Genomic DNA, 19,632 nt, shown 5'->3' on the forward strand with positions numbered 1-19,632 from the left:
CCAAATACCAACCGATATGGGGACATACCAATTTGAGTCTCGAAAGCTGTTCTATAGGTCCATAGAGTATCGTCAAGTTTTCTTGACCAATCAGTCCAGTTTGCATTGACAGTCTTGGAAAGAATACTCTTGATCTTCTTGTTGGAGACCTCAACTTGTCCACTAGCCTGGGGATGATAAGGGGTTGACACTTTATGATTGACATCATACTTGGAGAGTAAAGTATTGAAGGCCTTGTTGCAAAATAAGAACCCCCATCACTGATGTTCGCCCTTGGAGTGCCAAACCTTGTGAAGATATTTTTCTTTAAGAACGCCACCACACTCCGTGACTCATTGTTGGGCAAAGCCACAAAATCAACCCACTTAGAAACATAATCAACAGCAACTAGAATGTAAGTGTTACCACATGAACTCACATATGGTCCCATGAAGTTAATGCCTCACACGTCAAAATGTCAATCTCAAGAATAATGGTGAGAGGTATCTCATCCTTCTTGGAAATTCCACCAGCTCTCTGACACTCATCATATCTCTTAATAAGCTCACAAGCATCTTTATACAGGGTAGACTAATAAAATCCACAGCTGAGAACCTTTGAAGCAGTTCTCGCCTCACCATGATGACCACCATAAGGCGAGGAATGGCAAGCATCAAGAATACTCATTTGCTCCTCTTCCAAAATACATCTCCGGATCACACCATCATTACAAATGTTGAAAAGATAAGGCTTGTCCCAGTAATAATCCAAGCTGTCCCATTTAAGCTTCTTCCTTTGGTTAGAAGAGAGCTCACTTGGAATAATGTTGGTCACAAGAAAGTTAGCCACATCGGCGAACCAAGGCATATTGTTCAAAGACACGGAGAAGAGTTGTTCATCCGAAAACGAATCATTAATTTTGAGGCCATCATGGGGCCTCCCCTCCTCTTCCAAGCGGGACAAGTGGTTCGCCACTTGGTTTTCACATCTTTTTTGATCAATAATTTCAAGGTCAAACTCTTGAAGCAGTATAACCCATCTCATCAACCTAGCCTTAGAGTCCTTTTTGTCATCAAGTAATGGAGTGCCGCGTGATCGGTGTGCACAATCACTTTGGTACCCATGAGATATGGCCTGAACTTTTCCATGTCGAAGACAATGGCTAGTAACTCTTTCTCGATCACCGTATAATTGACTTGGACATCATTCATCGTTTTGCTTGCATAATAGACCGGATAAAATATCTTGTTGATCCTTTGCTCCAAAACCGCTCCAATTGCAACGTCACTAGCATCGCACATGAGCTCAAATGGTAAGCTCCAATTGGGTGCGATGATGATGGGAGTGGTAGTCAATCTATACTTGAGAAGCTCAAAGCTTTCATACAATCATCATTAAACACAAACTTTGCATCATTTTCCAACAACTTGTATAAGGGATTCACCACTTTTGAGAAGTCCTTGATGAACCTTCGGTAGAACCCCGCATGCTCAATAAAGCTCATAACTCCTTTGACGGAAGTAGGAGGAGGGAGTTTTGAAATCACTTCAATCTTCGCTTTGTCCACTTCAATACCGTTCTTCGAGATCTTATGGCCGACGAAAATGCCATCCTCAACCATAAAGTGGCACTTCTCCCAATTAAGTACTAAGTTGGTCTCTTCACATCGGGCCAAAACCTTGTCAATATTATTCAAGTATTCTTCAAAGGAGTCACCCACAATACTAAAATCATCCATGAACACTTCAAGGAAGTCCGTCACCAAATCCGTAAATATTGCCATCATACACCGCTAAAAAGTAGCCGGTGTATTGCACAAACCAAATGGCATACGTGAGAATGCAAAGGTGCCATACAGACATGTGAAGGTGGTTTTCTCTTGGTCATCTGGTGAAATCAAAATCCGGTTGTAACCTGAGTACACATCCAAAAAGCAATAGTATGCACACCCGGCAAGTCTATCCAACATTTGGTCAAGAAAAGGCAATGGAAAATGATCTTTGCGGGTCACTTTGTTCAGCTTTCGGTAATCCATGCATACCCTCTATCCGGTGACAGTCCTGGTGGGGATCAACTTATTTTGCTCATTTGTGACCATAGTCATACCCCCCTTCTTCGGCACACATTGTACCGGAGAAGTCCATTAACTATTCGAAATAGGGTACACAACCCCTGCATCTAGCCACTTGATAATTTCCTTCTTGACGACCTCTTGCATGGCCTCATTCAACCTCCTTTGATGTTCCACTGTGTTTGGCATCATCCTCAAGTATAATTTTGTGCATGCAAAAGGCGGGGCTTATCCCTCGAATATCATCTAGAGTCCATCCAATTGCCTTCTTCCTTCTTTGGAGCACCATAAGGGTGGCATCTACCTGCACGTTAGTTAAGCACGAAGAAAGAATAACAAGTAAAGTTGAACAAGGGCCCAATAATTCATACCTGAGGTGTGAAGGAAAAGGCTTCAACTCCAATACGAGAGGTTCCTCGATTGAGGGCTTTGTTGGTGGAGTATTTCGGTTCTCAAGATCCAAGGAAAGTTTCTGAGGCTCATATGTATATGCACTCATTCCTTGCAAAGTATTGACATATTCCACCAAGCCTTTATCCTTAGTCACATCATGGTTTAACAACACAGCTTACAAAGGGTCCTCTACATTTATCACAGCACTAGTGTCTTCAACAATCACCTCTTATCACAAGATCCACAAATGAACATACTTCGTTGCTATTGGGCTACCTCATTGACTTGCAAACATGGAACACAGCTTTTTCATCACCTACCCGGAAGGTGAGCTCCATTGCTTCCACATCAACTAAATCCTTCCTTTTAGCTAGGAAAGGTCTCCCCAATATGATCGACACCTCATAGTCAACCTCACAGTCAAGAATCACAAAATTCGCGGGAAGTATGAACTTGTCGACCCGCACTAGCACATCATCTATAATCCCCAATGGCCTCTTCATTGTCCTATCCGCCATTTGCAATCCCATGGATGTGGTCCTTGGTTTCCCAATCCCCAATGTCTTAAACACAGAATATGACATCAAGTTAATGCTTGCCTCCAAGTCGCACAAAGCTTTGGCGAAATCGGCACTACCAATAGTGCACGGGATTGTAAAAGCACCAAGGTCTTCTAGCTTTGGGGTCATGGAATGTATAATGGCACTCACTTGGTGCGTCATCTTGATCGTTTCACAATTCATGGATCTCTTCTTTGTTACCAACTTTTTCATAAACTTGGCATATCCTAGAATTTGTTCTAGAGCTTCCACCAAAGGCACATTAATGGACAAACTTTTCATCATATCAATAAATTTCTTGAACTGGTTCTCATTGTTTTGTTTAGCAAGCCTTTGAAGGTATGGTGGAGGAGGCCTTGACAAAGGAGCATTGACTTTAGGCACTACCATTTCCGATATGTCTATCGCGTGTTCCCTAGACGGGTTCACATCATTTTATGTCTCCTCCACATTGTCATCAATGTCAATTCTCACTCCTTTATTCACATTCTCATCAGTCACTTGCACATCATTGCTTTGCACATCATTCTCTTGCACCAACACATCATCACTCATAACCTTTCTTGTATTAGAGGTACTAGTAACTCCACCTCTACCACTCCTTGTAGTCACCACCATAGCATGTCCCATATTGTTCCATCCCTTCGGGTTTACGACCGTGTCACTAGGTAGTGCCCTCTTAGGGCGAGTATTCAATGCTTGAAAAATTTGGCCAAGTTGGACCTCCAAGTTGCGGATAGAAGTATTGTGGGATGCTAATTGGGCATCAGGGTCGGCGTTTTTCTTCATCATTTGCTCAAACATTGACTCAATTTGTCCCATCTCATTGTTGGATGAGCTAGGACCTTGTGATGGAAATGGAGGCGGGTTTCTATATTGTTGAAACATCGGAGGCCTTTGAAAGCTTGTCCCCTAATTCCCCTGATTACCATTATTCCAACCCTCTTGGCTGTTGTTGCCTCCCCAATTGCTATTGTTATTGCCACCCCAGTTGCCTTGGTTGCCCCAATTTTGATTGTTGTTCCTCCAATTGCTTTGGTTGTTTTTGTTTCCACTGTTCTTATTACCTTGTTGATTTTGATTTCCCCAATTTCCTTGGGATCTCCACTGTTGTTGTTGATTCAGAGCATTGCCCCGTTGTCCTTGGTAGTTGTTCACATACCGAACCTCTTCACTTTGATCATCATACCCGTTATTTTGGTTGTAACCACCATCACCTTGCTCAAATTGATCCGGATTTCCTTGACTTTGTTAATCTCTTTGCCTCCTCGTGTTGACCATCATATTTACCCTTTCCATGGCATTCACTTGTTTTAGCCCTTGAACTTGCTGCAATTGAGATTTGGCCAACTGGTTCATGGTTGTAGTTAACTCGGCTATTGCTTGGCAGTGGTTATGGAGCTCTTTGTGTAGGTGAATGACATTGGGATCATCTTGTGGCATATTAGCTCGATTTTGCCACTCTAAGGAAGTATTCGCCCTCTCATCAAGTATATCGTACGCCTCAGCATAAGGTGTGTTCATGAAGTTTCCCTCTGCGAGTTGGTTAACTACACACTGGTTGGTATTGTTGATTCCATGGTAGAATGTTTGCTGGATCATTGCTTCGGACATTCTTTCACCATCGTCCGATACCTTTCCCAAATCTCATGAAGCGGTTCATTTGGCTCTTGTTTGAAGGCAAGGATCTCATCTCTCAGTGTTGCCATTTGTCCCGGCGAGAAGAACTTTGCTATGAATTTCTCAACCAACTCATCCCAAGTAGTGATGGAATGGTTGGACAACCTTTCAAGCCAATCCAAAGCCTTCCCCCTTAGAGAGAATGGGAAAATCCTTAATCTTAACGCATCCTCAAAAACGTTAGTTTGCTTGCTCCCCCAGCATGTATCAACAAATCCCTTGAGATGCTTGTAGGTATTTTGGTGTGGAGCTCCGGTGAAGAAACCCCTATGTTCCAAGAGTGTAAGCATAACGTTGGTTATTTGGAAGTTGCCCGCCCTAATCCGGGGCGGGACTATTGCACTTGCATATCCTTCGTTGAGCAACAACCTGTGTGCTACCCTTGCTGGAGGTGGGGGAGGGTTTGGAATATTATCATGAGGCGGACGGCCTCTCCTTTGTGCTTGTGGTTCGGGTTGAATCTCATCCACATTGTCATCGTTTACCTCCTCCCCCAATGGCAAATTTTCGGGAGCATCATTGTTAAGAGCCATTTTGTACCTAGAAGCAATTCAAAACAAATTAGAAAATCGAAAGGAAAGAAAAACAAAACACACAAATACTCTGAGATATAGCTAAAACTATTTAACTCCCTGGCAACAGTGCCAAAAATTGATCGGTTTCAAACCTGCACTATTATAGAGTAACAAGGATGGTCGATGCAGTTTTACCCAATAAAGGTCGGGATCGAATCCACAGGGAGTTAATGAGTTTGGAGGAAGGTTTATATCCGAGTAGAGATGCGGGTTTTGCTCTTAATTGTACTTCCACAAATGGTTGGTTTTATTTTCTACTTTTACTTCTATTCTATAACATGCAATAGTTAAAACTAAGTACAACGTTTTTGTTGGTTGTTTTCAAAGATTTAAAGGGTAGTGACTTCCGCCTAGGTGGATATCTAATGGGTATCGAGAATTTAAGGCAAGCTTGTTATGATCGGGGTCGTGATATAACCATCACACATAAGTGCTCACTATATACCTCTCGGTAGTTTGAGTGACTTTGCCCAATTTGGCTTTCTCAAGTCCAAACGGGTGTTCATGCATAACAAATGATATTGGCCCAAGTTGGGTATTATTATCTCTAAGTTTAACCCTTTAATTGAGGCTATTAATCTCTTGAATTTACCAAAATTCCTTGTTAGCCTAATTTTTCTAGATTTAGTCCCTCTTTCTCAAGAAGAGTCTAAGTCATAAAGGCACAAATCAGTATTTGCAACCACCAATTCTACAATTAAAGCATGAATTAGGATAAATATTATTAACCCATAAACAATTAAGCCCTAAAATTCATGACCCATTAAATATCCACACTAGGGTTGGGTCACAACCCTAGCTATGGATTTAGCTACTCATGAAACTAGAAGAAATCAAAGATAAAGAGAAGATAAAATCCATAATGTTATATTAAAAGATGAAAAACTAAAGTTATAAGGTAAATCATGTACAAAATTGCCCAAATAGGTAAAACTAGTCGTCTCACGTGTTCAGCAAAACATAACTCAACCTAAAAATGTGAAAAATATCTATTTATACTAGGCTAAAATTTTCGGACAAAATGCCCCTGCGGAGATTTCGCGGAGGTGTAATTCTGACCGCGTCCGCGCTTGAGCTATCAAAGCGCGTAATAATGAACGTGGTCCGCGTTTCTCCATATTTGAATCTGGAATGGGACCTATTTTGCAGGCAGCGTAAAATCCACCGCGTCCGCGTCCGCGTCCGCGTTAGCTTAAGCCGCACCACGTAATTTAGACAGGGACGATGTTCTTCAGTCAAACTTAACTTGCAGGGTCTCTGAACCTTGGAGTACGCTCTCAGCGAAAATACCATCATGACCGCGCCAGATATTCCACATCCGCGCTTTTCCATCGCGGTCAGCCTTCAATCTTGTGCCCAAAACAGCTTCTCTAAATCTCACTTTTGCGGGCCGCATACTTGTGGCCGCCTCAACGGTGGTCCTTACGCGGCCGCTCTTTTCTGCCGCTGTTAGCGCTCCAGTCCCAGCTTTGGATTTGTGCAAGTTTAACTCCTTCATGAGTTAATTATGACTTCTTTGCCTCATTTTGACCAAACCCTGCAAGCAAACACATTAAGTCAGTTTTCAGGAATACCTTTACGCATTTTCGACCCAAAACCTAAGCAAAAGAGAGCACATAATAGGTTAAAATCCATAGTTATCAGTGCTCATCCTGCACATTTTTAAATTAGGATGACTGGATAAAACATGTGAGTTTTGTTTGAAAACTGACCAAAAAGAAAGAAAAGTTATTTTTGCAAAATCCAACTTAAGACAAATCCCGACTATTTTCGCAAATACGGCCCTTCAACACTTCGGCAGAGAAGCTTTTAGGGTTATATTTGCTAAATGGCCAAAAATTTAAAAAAGGACCATCGGTGGCTATTCTTGCAAAATGGCTTTCCGGCATCCCGTCGGGATATTTCTGGCTATTTGGACAAAACGACATCGCCTAACTTTATTTATGACAAAATGACGTCATTTCGTATTTTTGGTTATTTTTTGCAAAAGCGGGCTAGACCCGATGAGGGTTGTACATGTATCTCACATCCGGTGAGAATCAAACTCGCGTAGTTTTGTAGTTTTGACGCAACAGGAAATATAACTTATTTTGAAATGACTTTCCTTTTTTTTCAAGAAATATTTTGGCAGAGTTTTGAGATATTTTGAATACTAGGGTTTTCATAACCGGGTGATTTTCCCTCCTTCCTCACTCTTCGTTTTTCTCGATTTTCTTTTTCCTATTCTAGAAGCCGGTCAACATACAAGCCGAAAAAATTAAATGCACAAGTTGCACGTAAAATTCATCAGGATGATCTTTTAAATTGGGTGCACCTATCCTAGATGGACCTAACCCCTATGTTGAGTCACCAAAGTCAAATGCACGTGATACAAACAAATGTACCTACTAGGGATCTGGCATGAGGCTATGTCATTCTAAGTTTAAAACCTGGGTGCATTATTCTAGACCTGGCTTACCCAAGCGGACCACTCGAGCCAAGGGAGGCAGCGTACCGGGAATACAGAAACTTCACCGGTATTGCAACTTGTTCGAATCTCGTTCTAAAATTAGAGTATGACTCTAACAGAAAAGAAGCCACGTAAATCGCACGCTTCCCAAAAGATTTAGAAGACTTAGAGAGAAGAGGGTTTCGTAACAGTTTATATACAATTCAATCAATATCAAAGCGATAAAAAGCGGCATTTTGCACATTAGGCTCAAACACATAAAAATTACATAATAAATAAGAGCCAAGTATAACAGTTATTCTAAGATCAAATTCTGAACCCTGAACCAGAGATTCTGGATTCTTATCCGCAGCAAAGTCACCAGAGCTGTCACACCTCTTTTTTTCGAGGGGATAGGGAGTTTTTTTAATTAAAGTAACGTTAATCGAAATAAATTACTTATTTAGTTCAGAGTCGCCACTTGGGATAATTTATGGTGTCCCAAGTCACATGTTTGTTTTAAATCCCAAATTGAGAAAATTGACTCTTATTTATGATCTGCGAACATAGAAGACCGGGTAAGAAATTCTTTTAATACGGGAGAAGGTGTAAGTCACTTCCGAGTTTTGTGGGTTTAGCATTGTCGCTCAATTGTTAATAATTGGCCTAATTATCTGATTTAGTACACATTTAAAACCTATGTGCATTTCTATTCCTTTTACCGCTTTTATTATATTACTGCATTTTAAACTTTTATGGAATTAATCTGAGACGGGTTACGTGTCCGTACACTCGTTGTTTACACACATCGCATATTGCACCACATGAAATGCACCCGCAATCTACAACGTGTTAATTTTTATTATTGTTTGAAGTCACAGTTGAGTCACGTGAAACGCACACTCGAATTGGGAATTACATATCATGACAATGCCACGAGAACCGTACCAATAGCCACGATGATTATTATTAATCGCGCCTAAAGCACACTCCAAGTGTTTATAAGTTGTGTAATCCATAATTCAGCGATGGTGTGTCAAAAGGTCCGTGATTATGGAGTACTTTTACTACAAGAGATTTCATGTTCATACCCTTTTAAACTTTTATTTCATGCATTTGACCAAACGTAGTCCTAAAATATGAGACCGATTAATTACTGATGGGATTTGGTCATTCCCCATTCCCATGTCCCAATTCAAGCATTCGAGGTGTAATCGTGTTCAACAGATGCAGTACCCCAAACAAGTAAATACCCAAACAAACAAATCAACCAGGCGAACAAAAAAACAGACAGTAAAGAAATAAAACAAAGAAAAATGAATACAAAACATGACAAGAGCTATAAGTCCGTCAAAATTGAAATTTAACATTACTAAGGTGCAATCTAAAGTTATAAATATTCTGAGATGGGTTCATGCCCTTAATCACATGCAAAAAAAACCCATTGTACTTGAAAAAAAAATAATAATAATTTGCCAACCATAATTATAAAATATGGATACTACATTATCATTTCAAACAATAAAAAAGCTATTAATCTAACTGTAAACTATCGCATAATCACAACCAGATAAAACAATCATACTTTAAACTTTATGTAGGCAAACTAAGACAAATAATTGTTCACGCCAAACTCCAAAGCACAGAAACTGAATCATCCCAAATGACGAGTCGATAAACTAGTTCCTGATATTCTGACGGTTGACATCATAGATCAAAAATATTTTTATTAAAAATAACTTCATATTTTTAGGTTCTGTTCTGGTACTTCTAAGAGCAGAAAAATCAACCAAGTGTCAATTTCAGCATAGAGAATGAAAGAACATGACAATAAATCCCTTAAACCTATCTCAAGAGGATTAAACTACAATAGATTTTTTCCATAAGAACATTAATAAAATAGCATCTAGAACACAGTGGGAAGGAAAAATCCAAAAATAAATCTTAGAACTTTCACAACTCTATATTAATTCAAACAAACCATTCACTACTCTAAATGGCTCTTCCGAAACTTCAGTTCACCATTATAACACTAAGGGAATAAGGAAGAGAACAAACGAACCTGTTCGGCAATTTTCTTTAATAGCAAAGTGAATAAAATCAGCTACAAACGGAGACTGAAATCCAGTTAAAACAGCAACTAAATCACTCTAAAAACCACAGCCCGAAACTTCAAACGAACCTCGAACAAAACTCGAATTGATCTCAGCACTGAAACCACTTCGACTCAATAGAACTCCATCTTCGAAACCCCCAAAAATCCGAAAATTGAAAGAGCAGAAAAAAAAACGTATTTTTTGATACTTAAACCATCCTAAAAAATCTGAAAAATAAAATCCGAAATTGAAAAGGGCTAAATTGATTTTTTTTCCGTTTGTATTTTGATGATTGTTCAAAGAAACAGAAAAATTAGAGAAGAATATTGCTAATTTCTCAAACCCTAATTTTTGTCTCAATCTCCGTCCTAGAAACTTCTATCCAAAATTCTCAGAAAAATCCTCCAATTTATAGCCTCTCGAACCTTCTTTCCTCGGATGCCAAAGAATCCGAAAATCACCCGAAAAATCCAGAAAAAAACTCGAATTGGCGAGATAAGACAGATGTAAGGAGTAGATCGAGTGTGACTCGATCCTATACCCCACATTTTTTCCTATTTTCGCCAAAAAAGCATAAATCTGAAAGAAAAAAATAAGAGAGCATGCGTGAAATCCCGAAAGAATAATTTCGTTTGTCACAAGTCGTTAGGATACGTGGCAAAGGGAGAGAGGAGGGATCATGTGCACGAGTTTGGCATGGAGTTGTGGCGGGTCGATGGCGGCAAAGGCGTTTGGTAAAGAAAGGGGTGCGGCTGGGGAGTTGTCTCTAGGGTTAGCTTATTAGGTTATAGTTTGGTTTATATTTGGGGTGTGGGAAGGGATAATAGCCGTTAGATCAAATGGAATAAAGAGCTGTGATTTAAAAGGGAAATTGGGGCGGGTCTGGGTCAGATGTTAAGGGAGTTGGGCTCAAGTGTAATGGATTTAAGTTAAAAGATATGGACTCACAGCTTGGGCCTACAAACTTTTTTGTTGGACAAAGACAAACTCAAAAATCTTATAAAAAATATTAATTAAACTTAGTTAAGTAAATAAACTAAATATTAAAATAAAACTTTTTTTTTGTATATTCAAATGTTATAATAAAGCAAAAAAGCAAAGAAAATAGGCTAAAGTCATGGTACAATTAAAATATTATAAATATAAATATACTAATTGACCTTAAACTAAAGGTGAAAATAGAGAAATATGAGAAACATGATAAATAAAACTATTTTATGTTTTTTAATTTATGTCTTAAGATTAAAAGTAAAATAGATTAAAATTATATTAAAATAAACTCAAGTAAATATTTTTTTTAAAATATTAAAATACTAAAACTAACTTTAAAAATTTGCGTGGGTCAAAAAATACATGCTTACAACTTTTGAAAATGTGGCTATTTTTCAATTACCACTTATAAATCTGGCTATTTTTGAATTTCATCCCTTTTAGCCGCGTTCAAAATCATTTATATTTAGTAGCCACAAAAAATATATAAAATTTATATATTTTTTATATATAACTTACATTTGAGAGCACCTACAGAGTACTGTCATTTTCCCAATACAAAATGAAAGCTATTTCGTCCAAGATCTGTCCGCTCCATTTAACTAGGCTACTAATAATAGCATTACCCTAAAAAGCTTTTGAATCACCACCTATGAATAGCATTATCGTATCTGTTGACGTTGCTTACATGATGTTGAAGGTATAATTAAATAATAAAAAATGTATTATTTCTAATTGCTTAAATTTTTTGATGAAATGGTCACACAGTTCAATATACTAATATCAGACACCGATTATAAACAGAATTTTCACATGTAATTGGAAAAGTTTTGGAATTCGATATCAAGGAGGAATTTGTATTGGTCTAAATTTGGCGACTTGATAATGGTAGATAAACAGGGTCGAGGACGGGGTCGACCACGGCACAATAGCGGGAAGTAGTCCTCGGAAGGACTATTGTCAAGGACGAGTAACTGGAGTAAAGAAATAATGGTAGGATAGGTTTAGAAATGGACACAAGATATATTCCTTTGGATATTCCTTATTTTGTACTTTTTAGGGTTTCTTGGAAATATCCCTTATAAATAGGAAGTGATAGAGAACAAAAAGGGGATCTTCACTTCTTGATAAGAGCACTTTGTAAAGAGTTGACCAAGAAGAATTTACAAATATTGTCTTGTTCATTGATTCTACAGCTCCACACACGTTACTCATTCTTTGGGAATAAGATCCAAAGATTCCTTATCCATCTTCATTTTACAAAAAGGGGATCTTCACTTCTTGATAAGAGCACTTTGTAAAGAGTTGACCAAGAAGAATTTACAAATATTGTCTTGTTCATTGATTCTACAGCTCCACACACGTTACTCATTCTTTGGGAATAAGATCCAAAGATTCCTTATCCATCTTCATTTACTTTTGTCCCACGTTGTTGTCAAGAAGGAGAATCACCCAAACCATCTAACATTTAGGTGATAAATTCCTTTTTATTACATTTATTGCCATTGTCATTATTTATTGCATGTTCTTATTATAACATTTTTTGATAGTTATTGAACATGTGCCTGATTTTCGTTACTCTTAAACGCGACCTCATTCAACGGATCAGTCCAAGTTCTTTGTCTAGATTTTATTATATTTAACTAGGATTCACCATTTATCTCATCATTAATTAGTTTAACAATTAGTTTAATACTTTTTGGTCAAACAAATTGGCGCCATCTGTGGGGAGGTTTTAGTTAAAATTTTAGTTTCTTTTAGATCATAAAGAAGGACAGCCATCTTTTTTTCGTTTGCACAAACTAACAATGACAGGAAAAGGGGATAAAAGACAGAAAGCAGTAATGGTTGTCACTACCAATATCTTAAACAAAATCAACGAGGATGACAGAGAAGACGATGAGAATGTGACACCAAGTGATACACCCAGGCGGAGTGATTCACCTCCCCCTCATGGAAGTATAACCGCTTCACGCGAAAGGGGAGCTTCCACATCTACAACAGAGAAAGCGCTACCAGCTGTGAAAAAATTACTGCAGGAGTGGCTGACAAGTACCCTAAATAACATACTCGACAAACCCGTTCAAAGGGCGAATAGAATTGTCGCGCAAGCAGATACCATAACGACCACCGGCGAACAACTCGCTCCCCCAACAGGTAACATTCACATTTTAAGCGCCGATGTCTCCACCTCATTAGCCCGCTTGGACCTGTAAACGCGGAGGGCATCTTCTAAGGCCACCGCTTCAGCCACACAACGGCCATTCTGCCTTTCTCGGCATGACTCAATTCTTCGGCATTGGCGCTCAGCTCACCCCTTAGATCGACGACACTTGCCTCCCTCTGGCCGAGTTCAACCCTTAAGGATGCCAACTGCGTTTGAAGGTCAGTGTTCTAGACCATCACCCCCTTGCTCACCTCGAGCTCGTCGTCTTTGGCCTTTAGAGCTGCCTCAATCTCGTTGCACCTACCAATGGCCCTCATAAGCTCATCGTCCCTCTCCCTTAGCTCTTCATCTTTCTTTGTCAGCTCATCATCTTTCTGTTTAAGCCCATCATGAAATGACTGAAATTAGAGGTGCTTAGTACGGTACTCCTTGTACTTGGAGGTCATCTTTTTGAAAATGGTCGTCCTTGTCACGCCCCACAATATTACGTCAATATTACGTCCCAGAGTATTATATTACGATGATGTTACACTTTGCAGTACTACATTACGATGATGTTATGCTTCGCAATATTAAATTACGACGATGTTGCACCCTGTAGTATTGTACGTTGAATTTGTCGTAAGGTAATTGACATCAGTCCAAGGAAAGATTATTTGGAGATTATAAGGATTATGCTATTTCAAACAAGTGATGAGTAAATTCATGAAGGTGAGGGGGAAAGCAAGTCAAAGAAAATAAATTTTTGTCCAAGTTTGGTATGTTGGGATAAAATTCGGGCCGAGCGTTAATACCCAATATTTATGGACTAGTGTCATACAAGATACCACATGACCATGATAGTAAGGTGCATAAGGTATGTGAAAAATGAGTAGTATTTTAAGTAAGTGGAAATAATTCTTAATTATGTTGGTAATTGGTTAATTATTGGTTTAATGGGAGATTAACCATGTAATTAAGAATTTGTGGATATTTAATTGGTGGGGACAAAGCCCCCACGTAGCAGCAAGTGGAAAAAGGTCTCATAGTGACTCTTTAATTTAGGCAATTAATTAGAAGGACACATGGACAACACTCCTAGCCATTATTTGCATACACGTGGGAGGAAAATTTATATTAGTCATACACTTATCTTCAATTGACATCAAAAGTTCATTTTGGAGGAGATTTGATAATTTAAACAAGACTTCATTTTGTAATAGCAACGGGGGGTCTTGGTTTAGCAGAGGAATTCATAAAAATTATACTGTATAATTGCAACGGAATTTTGCGATTCTAAGAGAGCACGGTACAATCTTTCTCAAGAATATCATACGGATTCTTCCCTACTTCAATCCGACGTTATGTGATTTGTCGCAATTGACGTGTGTTGGAGGGATTGTCAAGAGAATCAGCTCAGGTATGTTAAGGTTATCCCTTATTTCTTTTGGCATGATCTATACGTCACAAATGAAACGAGCAAATGCACAATTTTCATAAATAACTCTATTCATAGAAATATTAGGGGTGTCTATATTCTTGATTATCCATGTGTATTATTATTATATCTTCCTTTCATGGGTCTTAGAAAAATATGTATCTGATAAAGTTTATCCGAAAGGCATATTGATTGTTATGGCATTCCGAGAAAATCTTATTAACGTATTTCTTATGCATTCCATGCATTTATACATGTACATTGACCCATGACAAGATGGTGTTATATATGCGTATATATGTATATTATAGTTATATAGGATATGGGAAAAGGTTGCGGCGTTATATACGCATCACCACCTGATAAGCTGGTATACGTTGATGATTTTTCCCACAATTGTCGAGATGATATGATGGGATTCCCTCAGAGGCCTGATGATGTTATGAAACATGTACCTATGCACGACATGAAATTCATACGCATATGCATGACACTATAATTATTTCATGAATTATAGAGTTATCCAGACTTACAGGTTGAGCCATTTATTCTATATTTCTTCCATGTTTGTTATGTACTTATTTATGCGCCTTTCATACTCGGTACATTATTTGTATTTGCAACCTTTTTGCTTAGGGATGGTGCATTTCATGCCCGCAGGTTCCGATAGACAGGTCGAGAGCCCTCCAAATAGGCTATCAGCTCAGCGGAAGATGTTGGTGCGCTCTATTTGCTTCGAAGTTGCTTGTTTGGTTAGTATTATTTAGACATGTATTGTTTGGTATGGCGGGACTCTGTCCAGACCTTTATAAAAATTATGTATTCTTAGAGGCTTGTAGATGGATGTCATGTACGTAAAAGATTATATGGCCTTGTCAGCCTATGTTCAGTATACGAGTGGTTATTTTGGCCTTATAGGGCCGTACGTCATATGTATAAGTCTAGATTACATGTTGGATCGTCCAGTGTCAAGTGTTTCTCCTGTTTTATTGTACTTATCTCACGACAGCCTCTCTAGCTCATTAACCTATGATAGTATGATATGAAAGATACGTTACATAGGTACTCGGTTGAGTAAGGTAAGGGGTGCCCGTTTCGGCCCATCGGTTTGGGTTGTGATAAAAGTGGTATTAGAGCAGTTCTGTCCTAGGGAGTCTACAAGCCGTGTCTAGTAGAGTCTTGTTTATGGGTGTGTCGTGCACCACACTTATAAGCAGGAAGCTACAGGGCATTTAGGACTGTCACTCTTTCTTCTTACTCTAGATCGTGTGATAGGGCTCAATTGTAAGAACTCAATTTCCTAACTCTATCTTATTCATAATATGACGATGTTTACATCCAGAAATACGGTTGATAAGAGATATAGCTGTGGATGATTTGAGTCAGAGAAACTCGATTTTTGCATCATGCTTATGATGGATAAATATAAGGTATTCAGCAGATCATGTGTGTACTAAGACGTGCAAGTTTCTTGATAAGGATCCTTAAGGAAAGAATGCCTATCCACTTTTATGATAAAAACAAAAAAGAGAATCGAAAAGTAGACATAAGTTCTAGCAAGTAAAAGAAGCAAGGTGAAAAAGGGTATGAGGTACCCAATTAATGAAGATTATCGTTACTTTCAAATCAGGAGGGAGATATAAGCATTTTGAGTTACCTTCAATAGTAATAGAGGTATGTACAATTGGCCGCACTCATTTCATTTATGCCCTATGAGGGCTAACAAAAGAAGTATAAGGAGGGACGGATATCAGAATCCTGTTGGGGGTAGAGTGACCCAAAATGGTGAATAGATTGTTTACATTAGTTCACATTTTTGAAGGGTATTATTGCAAATATGCTAATAGATCTCCTTGTAAGACACCCATATGGTGCACTCTAAAATAGTACAGCTAGATATGAGTACTACAAAGATAAGCACTGGAAGCCTTGAAGGGATAAATATTATCTTAATATGGCTCTCATCCCTAGTAGAGGAAAAAATATTAGGCAATTCGAAAAGCCAATGGATGAAGCAAGAGGAGGTAAAAGCAAAGGAATGTCTTGTTCGAGTTTTTCGAATACAAATGATAGACATAGATGTTAGCAGGAAATAAGAAAAGAGTTAGTGAAGCATTATAAGTAAGATGTGATACCTGGATGACAAAGGTAGAAAAAAGAAAAATGAAAATGATGACAGTATTACAGAGTCTATAGTCAAGTGAAGGAAAAGACGAAAGGTGATCGGCCTTGAGACAACAAAAGAGTATAGTCTATAGAGTCATATCGTCATTTCAAGAAATAAGTTTGCGACTCTAATGTGATTATCAGAAGGAAAAGTTAGACCCCAAAGTAATAAGAAATCAGTATGGGTTAGTGAACAAGGTAAACTAAACATGAATTGAGGACTGAGTGATTTGATAATAGTCGGCAACATGAGAATTTCATATTGCATTCCTGCAATAAAAGAATAGACGACAGAAGAATAACCCTTAAACGTCATTCAGGAAGACGTTTTCCTAAAGCAAGCAATGTAAGTAAAGTTAATTTTAAAGGACTAAGTATGCCAGTTACACTAAGTGTCACCCTCGTGAGTAAGGAATTTTGTTATCCTTAGTGCAGAAGGATTACCGCAAGGCGGGTATGAGTCATCGATGATATGAAAATATGCCAAAGAGATAAAATATATATACGTAGATCATCATAGCGCTAAATCTTAGTACTTCCCTAAAGGGGGGGATATGGAGTAATGTGGCATTATGTCGGAATTAAGTGGTTGTAGGAACTATGGAATAATAAAGGAAAAATGTGATAAGACTGAGAAAGGGATAACATTGCACTTATACAAATCCTGCAGGTATGCTGCAATTCCAGAATATTATGCAAACACGACGTCAAGAAAAGGAAGTAAGGGTTCCTACTCGAGATGTTATTGATAAATAAGGAGCCAGTGCGAGACGTAAGTTAAGGCAAGAGAAATAACCCCAAGAAAGATAACGTGGAATATTGATATGAGAATGGGCGAACGAGTAGTTAGTAGTTGATTTAGGAAGAGCCTAGTTATGGCTAGACAATAAGGTACAGACAAATAAACAGATCATGCAAGATAAACATAGTGAACCCCAACATAGTGAATCTAGTCTCGCAGATAATAATATCGTGATTGTAGACACGTGATTTTTGACCCTCCCCGAGAATTTTCACATTTTTAGCGTGAATATGTGAAATTGGGTCTAATTAGTTATTTTTAACTATTTTTACTTTATTTTCATCGCAAAAGAAAAATTACAAAAAATATATATATAAATTTTAGTTTATGTATTTCTCATAAACTTGAAAAATACAAAAAATAGTACTTTATTTTTGTACTTTATATAATTTCGAAAATTACCAAAAAATATAGTTCTATTAATGTTTTGTAGTCATTTTAATTTTGAAAAAATACAAAAAATATTACTTTATATTTTATCTTTATATTAAAAAACGAAAATTACAAAAATAGTTTTATTAATGTTTTGTAGCTATTTTAATCTCAAAAAAATATTTAAAAAAATAATAATATAGTTTTGTTTTAAATAATTAGTCTTATTTTAATAGCTATTTTGCTTACATAGGAGTAGTTGAGCCACGTCGTGTTCTTAATCTCGGGTCCGGGCAAAAGAATAATATTCGGGTTCAAACTACCCATTTTAGGCCTAATTTTCAGACCTGGCCCATAATAATCCGAGTTCACCACACATGGGGGACACGCGTGGGGAACACGGACAGAACACCGTACACGGGGAACCCCACCGCGCATGGGGGACACAAATCTTGGACCCCTATACACGTGGGGTCCATTTGTTTTTGGCAAAGGGTACAAAAATACATGGACAAGGCAAGGGAAAGGGGGGATTGATGGGAAAAAGCAAAAAAAAAATTGGAAAAGGAACGGGGGAGGGGTCTGAAAACAGAAGGATTCACCTTCTTCTTCTTCATTAGAGGACTTGGACAGATTTTTAAAAGGGAAAAAACACTGTTCATTCTCCTTCTTCCTCACCAAAAAACCTAGCAAAAACCCTACCCAAAACCACCATTCCCTCACGTTCAAACACGACCACCAAACACCACCTCCGTCAACAACCCGCCAGACCACAACCCCTCCAGCAACCACCGTCGCCCAGCTCCCTCTCCGTCTCAACACCACCACCAAACAGACCCTTCCTCGTCTCCAAACCTCCATAACCCTCAACCCTACTGTCCAAACCACCAGCTCCCCGACCATCGCCCACCTCTATCCAACCCCTTCGCACGGCCAAACGACCACTATCCGCGTCGCCTAAACCACCAGCTGCGTCGTCACTGCCACCAACCAGCAGTCTATTTTTTCAGGTCCGAACGATCCCTTCTGCTCCATCTCCTCGTATCAGTCTGATGCATCGAAAGATAACCAGCAACAACCAACATCTCGGGTCGTTAGCACTTTTGGGCCGAGCTTTCAGTTTCCTTTGAGGTCGTTTTTGTTCGTCGAGGTCCGGTACGTCGAGGTTGTTCGTTGAGGTCGATGTTGAGGGCAGGTCCATGGCTCTATCCGTTTCTGTTTGTTCAGGTTAGTAAACCTCAAGTATTAGATAAGGAAATGTTACGTTAAATGTTCGAAGATGCAATATAGAAATTGGTATGATAATTTTCTGCTTATGTTTTCATCGTATGCATTTTTGCTCATTTTGCGTTATGTGATTCTTGTTTATTTGATGTCATTTAATTAAGTTGGACTAGTTGTTCTATGACACAAGTTTGACGTTAATCTGTTCGTCCTTTCCTTTGCTTAGGTCATTCGGACAAAATTAGTATTAGTACATGCTGTTACTACTCCCGAAACACTCATTCGCTAAACCTCTTTTATTAAACTTCTAACAAGTTATGGGATTTTAGTTGTAAAGAGGCTGTAAGGTTTAGTATTGTTAAAGGCATAAAAATGGCATCCTTTCAAAATAAAAATAAAAAACGAGACAAGCTTCGCCAAATAAAAAATGTACAGATTGCGGAGCCCTCATAGATATATATATCATGATAAATACTTAGATTCCGGGACGGGCCGTTTAGCAAATTTCACGGCCCTACCTAAAATAATAATGCGCTAGTTGCTTTAGGCGCGCCTTTAATAATTTATTCTCCCTAACTCGGGTGCACATTTATGTGACCCAAATCCAAATCTCAGCGGAGTTGAAATGTGTCTCTAAATCGCGGGTACATTGATTGCAACGTGGTTCGAGATGCATGTCCACGACGTTGCAAATTCCTTTAAAAATAAGAAT

At 38.6% G+C, this 19,632-nt stretch overlaps 1 long non-coding RNA gene across 1 annotated transcript; it reads right to left on the minus strand.

The window, feature by feature from the left end:
* Nucleotides 1–6,098: 6,098 nt before the first annotated feature.
* LOC142179492 (uncharacterized) lies at nt 6,099–10,601 on the minus strand. Its single transcript, XR_012707795.1, has 2 exons — nt 9,749–10,601; nt 6,099–6,795 (listed from the first exon to the last, which is right to left on the minus strand). It is a non-coding gene; the product is annotated as an uncharacterized LOC142179492 (long non-coding RNA).
* Between the last annotated feature and the right edge of the window lie 9,031 nt (nt 10,602–19,632).

Source organism: Nicotiana tabacum, chromosome 3 (genome assembly GCF_000715075.1).
Source record: "Nicotiana tabacum cultivar K326 chromosome 3, ASM71507v2, whole genome shotgun sequence".
Classification (NCBI taxonomy): Eukaryota; Viridiplantae; Streptophyta; class Magnoliopsida; order Solanales; family Solanaceae; genus Nicotiana; species Nicotiana tabacum.